At 37.6% G+C, this 7,534-nt stretch overlaps 1 long non-coding RNA gene across 1 annotated transcript; it reads right to left on the bottom strand.

Moving 5' to 3' along the window:
• Positions 1–259: 259 nt before the first annotated feature.
• On the bottom strand, positions 260–5,699 carry LOC138807773 (uncharacterized). Its single transcript, XR_011366274.1, has 4 exons — positions 5,634–5,699; positions 2,923–3,003; positions 1,260–1,398; positions 260–346 (listed from the first exon to the last, which is right to left on the bottom strand). It is a non-coding gene; the product is annotated as an uncharacterized lncRNA (long non-coding RNA).
• Positions 5,700–7,534: the final 1,835 nt, after the last annotated feature.

Raw genomic sequence — 7,534 nt, 5'->3', positions numbered from 1 at the left:
CTGCCCGTGGCTCACACCAGCAATCCTAGCTACTCAGGAGACTGAGATCTGAAGATTGTGGTTCAAAGTGAGCCCAGAATAGAAAGTCCATGAAATTCTTACCTCCAATTAAGTACCAAAAAGCTGGAAGTGTTACTGTCGCTCAAGTGGTAGCAAAGCAGCTCAGGGACAGCACACAGGCCCCAGAACTAGCACACACACACAAATACAGATGCTTCTACTTTTCCTGGCCATGTTCTTTTTAATAATGCTTCTTTTGGTGAAGATTTTGTAAGTCAAATAATCTTGATGCCAATTAATAGCTATGCTGTCTTGGGCTTGTCGTCCTCATCTTCATCTTCCTTGCCTGTACAATGAAGAAAATTCTTTACAAAACTGGTGCAGTAGGCTAATCCAGTCATAATGTAACTGTGTGAAAGTGTAACCAGGTAAATTGAGGGGATGGGTTGGTAGAGAGAGAGAAGAATGATTAAATTGGTGACATTGATCAAGATGTACTCACAAAATGACATATTAAATTAAAACTCCTAAAAATAAAAACACTTTTTACACGACTTATGTATAATTTCTTAAGTAGAGAAAAGTGTAACCAATCCATCAGTGCAATCCACACCTCTTAGGTTTAGATTGCACGTAGCTGTTTTTTTTTTTTTTAAGAATACAGAACAGAGAAAAGTGGAACATATCATTTCCTGAATAAAACTTGTCAACTCTACCCCAAAGTTACCATCAATATTGATGTTGACATACACCCTTGATTTCATGCAATTAGAGCATATTTCCCCTCCATCCCTCAATCCTGGGTTTGAACTCAGGGCCAAGATTCTGTCCCAGAGCTTCCTCTCACCCACACTCCGTCAAAGCTAGTGCTCCAACATTTGAGCCACAGCTCCAAATCTGGCTCTTTCTGGTTAATTGGAGATGAGTCTCATGGGTTGTCCTGCCCAGGGTGACTTCTAATCATAATTCTCAGGCTCAGAATATAGGTGTGAGCCACTAGTGCTCAGCTTGAGAACATACTTTTGCACTGTAATTCTCCTTCTTGAAACCTCAGGAGAAAAGATTCAGAGAGCCCCCAATTGAAGAACATTCTACAGAATGCCTTGTCCCATACTCCTGAAAAAGGAGAAATGCCATCCCTTCACTTTGGTGAAAACAATAGATGTTAGCTTATTATGACAATAATAATAGATATTATTATATTGCTCACAATATGTATTCCCCTCCCCATTGATACCAGGCTTTGTTGTATAACTTACTTTGACAAAGGAAATGTGAAAAATGATGACATGTGTCTTTTCTGAGCTTTAGTCCTGTGGTTTACGTTCTTTTCTTCCACTGGGAACCACCAGCAGTCAGTGAATCCCAGAATGGACACCATGCTGAGTGGCAGTGGACCTGGAAAAGGCTTGGTAGCATGAGAGAAAGTAATCAAAGTTGTAAACTATTGTGTCATTGTGTTTGGTTTCCCACAGTGAAATTAAGCTCACACTCAAGTCCAGTTCTAGGTAATCTAGGCCTCTTTCTCTCCACTCCCTCACACCCCTTCTCATTTTCTGAATATTTTCTCTTCTATCAGATTCTCCTCAGCTGACACCAGTTCCTGAGTCTCCTTATCCAAGAAACTGTTTTTAGGGTTAAACATTTCAACTTCCTATATTACATTTTTTAGGTGTTTCCTCACTTTTGTCTTTCTGGGGTTTTCAGCCAGAAGCTCCCAAGTGTGATGGATCCCGAGATAAAATCATTCTGCTGGGGTTGGGAAGGTGGCTCAGTGGTAAAGTTATTGTTTTGCATGCATGAGGACCTAGGTTCAATTCCTCAGCACCACAGAAAAAGCCAGAAGTGGCGCTCAAGTGGGAAAGTGTTGGCCTTGAGCTGAAGAGCTGAGGGACAGTGGACATGCTCAGAGGTCAGGCCCCACAACCGACCCCGAAAAAAATCCCTCTGACACATCTCCCTTGCTTGCTTTCACTCCCATCATGTTGGTATACTAAGAGGCCAGAATAAGATGAAGCTCCAGAAACCTCTGGACAGAAAGAGAAACCAACGCATGGAAAGTGAGGGGCGTTTTAGAAGAGATTGGGAGCCGAACACAGGCAGGAAGGCTTATGGCTTCAGCCTCAGCTGTCTTCTGAATCATTGCCCAGTTACCAGCTGTGAGTCTTTGCTCCAAAATCAATGTGGAGAATTCTGCATTTCTTATTGACTCATGTACATACACAGACCTAATTAGGCATCCAGAATTACTTAAAATATAGATTTCCTAAATCAGAAAAATCTGTACCAGAGAAAATGGGCAGAAAGAAATTCATTTAATCAGGTTCAATTCATTTTTACATGCTTAATTTAACTGAAAGAACATCAAATTCACCAAGCCTTCACAAAATCAAAACATCCAAGCAACTACATTTTACAGAAAGTAATTATTCACAGCACAAATCTGAATTTCTGAAGGAGTGGTACTCTCAGAAAATAAGGAATTCCGGTTCAGGACACATGGCAGACATTTCATTTCAGCATCAAGATTAAATTCATTAGCACAGGCTGCAAAAGTTGCTTACTCGGGCTGGGAAGGAGGCTCAGTGATAGAGAGCTTGCCTTGCATGCCTGAGGCCCTGGGTTCGATTCCTCAGCACCACATAAGCAAAAAAGAAAAAAGTCAGAAGTGTCACTGTGGCTCAAGTGGTAGAGCGCTAGCCTTGAGGTGAAGAGCTAAGAGACTGCGCCCAGGCCCAGAGTTCAGGCACCACGACAGGATCCACCCCCCCTTCCAAAAAAGTTGCTTACTCTCAGCACATAAGCACATATCATTTTTTTCTGATCCTTAATAAAAAAAAAGATGGAAGAGTTTGATTTCCCTTCTCAATTTAAATCTTCAAATTCACATTTTCTCCTAAGGAAGTCATTTATCTTACTCACCTGAAAATACTGAATATGTCTTCAAAGGAGGGTCTTCTGGGCATCAAGGAGCAAGATAGGAGTGAAACCGGCTACAGGAAACTGAATTGTTCAAGAATAAAGATGTTTGTAATTCCATGGAAAGCCTTGATGGCACAGCTAATCTAGTTTGAAAGGGTTTGTCCTTTCCACAACCTAGGTGGTAAGGTGGTTAGATGGGAGGGGAGAAATGTCTTAGTTTCAGAAAAAAGACAAAAGAATGGTGCATGGGTTTTCTTCTCAGAAGAGAACCTTTAAATAGGATACATTTTTCTCTTCACAAAGCAATTATAGAGTAGTCTACTTCACTCTAATTTCCTTCTTTAGTTAGTTACCTGTGCTCAACTGTGCTCTGTAAAGATTAAAAGGAAAAAAAATTTCGTATTTTGAAAGAGATCACATTCACACAATACCTTTTTTGGTTTTTGTGGATGTAAGGTCTCACTGTAAATCTCTCTCATTATTTTCTTGCCTCCACTTTGTTTTCTGGGATTACAGGTGTGCACTTCCACACCTATTTCACATCACTTTTTTTACAGTATATTGTTTCATTTCTTCTATTTTATTAGTTACTGTAATTATTGTCTTACTGTACCTAATTTATAACTTAAGCTTTATTGTAGCTATATTTGTCTGGGTAAACGCATAAAATTTTCATCTTTGTATTTATAGGGTGGCTTTGAGAACTGATTGAGTGTACTAAAATCAGTATAGGCTCCAGGCCCATGTAGAAAATAGCATAATATGTCATATAAAGTAAGCTACACTTTACATCACTTCAAGGTTATATCTATTACCAACATATATGTAACAGTATGTAAATAGTTGTTATATTGAATCTGTGGGGAAGAATTTTTTCCTGAATATTTTAAATTTCTGGTTGGGTGAACACCTAATGTGCAAATTCTGAATACAGAGGTTACTTCATTGATTTCAGATATCCAGTTGGAATGTATATCCGGAGGCTAAGCAGGAACTACTGTAAAGATCAAAAAGAAACTTGAAACTCTTATTTTGACATAATTATTCACTCAATAAAATGTGGATAAATGTGATTCTGTACCTCTTCCTTCTCTTCCCCCTCCTCCTCTTTTTCTTTTTCTTCTTCCCCCTCTTTTTCTTTTTCTTCCTTCCCCTCTTTTTCTTTTTCTTCCTCCTCCTCCTCCTCCTCCTCCTCCTCCTCCTCCTCCTCCTCCTCCTCCTCCTCCTCCTCCTCCTCCTCCTCCTCCTCCTCCTCCTCCTCCTCCTCCTTCCTCTTCTTCTTCCTCCTCTTCTTCGTCTCCTTCTTCTTCTCCTTCTTCTTCTCCTTCTTCTTCTTCTCCTTCTTCTTCTCCTTCTTCTTCTCCTTCTTCTTCTCCTTCTCCTCCTCCTCCTCCTCCTCCTCCTCCTCCTCCTCCTCCTCCTCCTCCTCCTCCTCCTCCTCCTCCTCCTCCTCCTCCTCCTCCTCCTCCTCCTCCTCCTCTCTTCCTTCTTCTTCTTCTTCTTCTTCTTCTTCTTCTTCTTCTTCTTCTTCTTCTTCTTCTTCTTCTTCTTCTTCTTCTTCTTCTTCTTCTCCTTCTTCTCCTTCTTCTCCTTCTCCTTCTTCTCCTTCTTCTTCTCCTTCTTCTTCTCCTTCTTCTCCTTCTTCTTCTTCTTCTTCTTCTTCTTCTTCTTCTTCTTCTTCTTCTTCTTCTTCTTCTTCTTCTTCTTCTTCTTCTTCTTCTTCTTCTTCTTCTTCTTCTTCCTCCTCCTCTTCTTCCTCCTCTTCTTCCTCCTCTTCTTCCTCCTCTTCTTCCTCCTCTCCTTCTTCCTCTTCTTCCTCTCCTTCTTCCTCTCCTTCTTCTTCCTCTTCTTCTTCCTCTTCTTCTTCCTCTTTTCTTCTTCTCCTTCTTCCTCTTTTCTTCTTCTTCTTCTTCTTCTTCTTCTTCTTCTTCTTCTTCTTCTTCTTCTTCTTCTTCTTCTTCTTCTTCTTCTTCTTCTTCTTCTTCTTCTTCTTCTTCTTCTTCTTCTTCTTCTTCTTCTTCTTCTTCTTCCTCACCGTCGTCATCGTCGTGGTCTTCTTCTTTTCTCAGTGCTGAAGATCCAATGCAGGGCCTTGCACATGCTAAACTTGGTCTCTACCACAGTTCTACATCCCAAGCCTGTAGAACTTCTGAAAAGCTAGTTTGAGAACTTTACAATGCTTAATAATCAACACCAATTTACCTTTTCCTTTCTAGGCTCCAAAACAGGGAAAAGGATGTGGGGGAGGAATACATGAGACAATCATCTAGGGAAAACTTTGCTGATTATAATATTTTAATTTTTTGTTTAGTTGGCATTTAAAATATATTGCTATATAATTTAACGCCTATTTTAAAATTTCTTCATAGGAACAAAGACCAACTAAATTTTTTGGTCATTTTTATGTATAAAGTTCAAAATTCTGTCTCTATAAGAATCTTTTCAAACATTCTTTTTTTTGTCAGTCATTTGGCTTGATCTCTGTGTTTGAGCGCTGTTCCTCAGCTCTTCAGCTCAAGATAAGTGCTCTACCACTTGAGCTACAGCGCCACTTCCTTAAAGCATTCTTTTGACATGACTTCTACTATCTCTCTTGAGGCAAAGCTGAAGTCTATATATTAAATATTCTAATCATGATATGCAATAATTAGGAAGGATAAAACAATAAAAATCATGAAAAATATGTCAAACACAATAAAAAGGACAGTTACCCATCAAACAGATGCTTATCTTCTTGACAGTTGGAGAATAACAGTCTGAGAATTTGCAGAATTCCTGAAAGGACAATATTTGAATTCAAAAGAAAGAGGAAAACACTTAAAATCTTGAAAGACAAACATGCACCAATCGGTCATGCCTATAATCCTAGATGCTCAGGAGGCTCATTAGTGGCTAAAGGCAAGCAAGAATAAACTAGATAACATCAACTGATAACCATTCATATTTCAAAAAAGGACAGTATAACATAATTGAAAATATATGCAACAGATAGAGGGCATATATTTGTTAATGCTACATTGTTATATCTACAATGAATGATCCTGAGTCTTAAGTATTTTTATGTCATCTAATTCTATATAAATTATTTCTGAATAGGATATTTATTTAAAGAACATATGTAAATTAGTAGTCAATAGGAGAAGCATATGAAATAAGCTCCTCTTTAGTAACTAAGAAAAAAGAAAATGTTACTAGCATGACCATTATATAAGAAGATGACACAAAATATATTAATGCATTTGTGGAGAAATTGCTATACTCCAAATATCAGATCAATTTGTATAATACTGCAATCATTTTAGCACGCAAGTTTTCAAGTCTTCAAAAGGTCAAAGATAATTGTATAAGATCCATGCATTACACTTCTATGAATGTATAGAGAAGTAAAAAACTTGTTTGCACAGGTAATGTAGTTCATTGACAGTACACTGGACCGGTATATGTTAGACCCTAGAAATAATCCGCAAAAACAAATTTTGAAAAGACACGCTATAGAGGATGTATGCTGGACAAATACCTGTAACTGAATTTTACAACTATTTTAATGTCTGTTCTAAAGTTTACACATTTTCTATTTGAAGACATGTGAATTACATGTTAGCAAAAAACTATTGTTAAAAATATTTCACACAAAATTCAGAATACCTAGAAATATTTTTGGTGTTGGCTAAAAACTCTTTGTAAACTACAGTTTTTAAAACGAAGATGTGATTTCTGTTTATTTTGAGTTTATACAGAGATAACTCAATCAAAAAGTGTATGTGATAACTGGAATACCTTGAAATTAGGTATCTCTTATGAGTAATTAATAACTTTTTCTGGAAGAAATATTAGAAATGACAGAAGACACAAATATATGCATCTGCATTTTATGAAAGCCATATGTTACTTGCTCAATCAAATTGCTTTTCTCTACTTTGCTAGGAAAAAGTATACTCAACATAAGAGCCAATAACAATGAAAAGAAACAAAATACACAATCATGGTGATTTATTTGGGAAAATAATAAATGAAATAAAAAAATTCCACTAAAGGGCCTCCAATATTAGTGTCTATGAAGATATTCCTGAATGCCAACATCCATTGAATTTTTGGAATTTTAATTTCTATGAACATATGAAAACTAGAACAAGAAAAGAAATTTAGTCTTAGATCAAACTAGGCTAGGAATATTTTTTTGAAGGGGTCCGGTGGTGGGTCCTGAACTCTGGGCCTGGGTGCGGTCCCTCAGCTCTTCAGCTCAAGGCTAGCACACTACAAATTCAGCCACAGTGCCAATTCTGGCTTTTTTCTTTTTGCTTATGGGGTGCTAAGGAATCGAACCCAGGGCCTCATGAATGCAAAGCAAGCACTTTACCACTGAGCCACCTTCCAAGCCCTGGAATAATTTTCTTAATTGTTTTCTTTTTCTTCTTCTTCTTTTTAAAATTTTATTAATAAAATTTTTATTGTGAAAATACCTGCAGAGGAGTTACAATTTCTGTTTTTTAAGGTCTTCAAACATTTATTTATCTTATTTTATTTTTGATTTTTTCTTACTGTGAAAATACCATACAGAGGAGTTACAATTACATGGGCAAGATAATGAATACATTTCTTATCAAGCATTGTT

The sequence above is a fragment of the Dipodomys merriami genome, unplaced genomic scaffold (genome assembly GCF_024711535.1).
Source record: "Dipodomys merriami isolate MVZ:Mamm:240054 unplaced genomic scaffold, mDipMer1.0.p SCAF_4321, whole genome shotgun sequence".
Classification (NCBI taxonomy): Eukaryota; Metazoa; Chordata; class Mammalia; order Rodentia; family Heteromyidae; genus Dipodomys; species Dipodomys merriami.
Note: the sequence above shows the minus strand (reverse complement) of the source record. Positions and strands in the feature narration are given on the sequence as shown.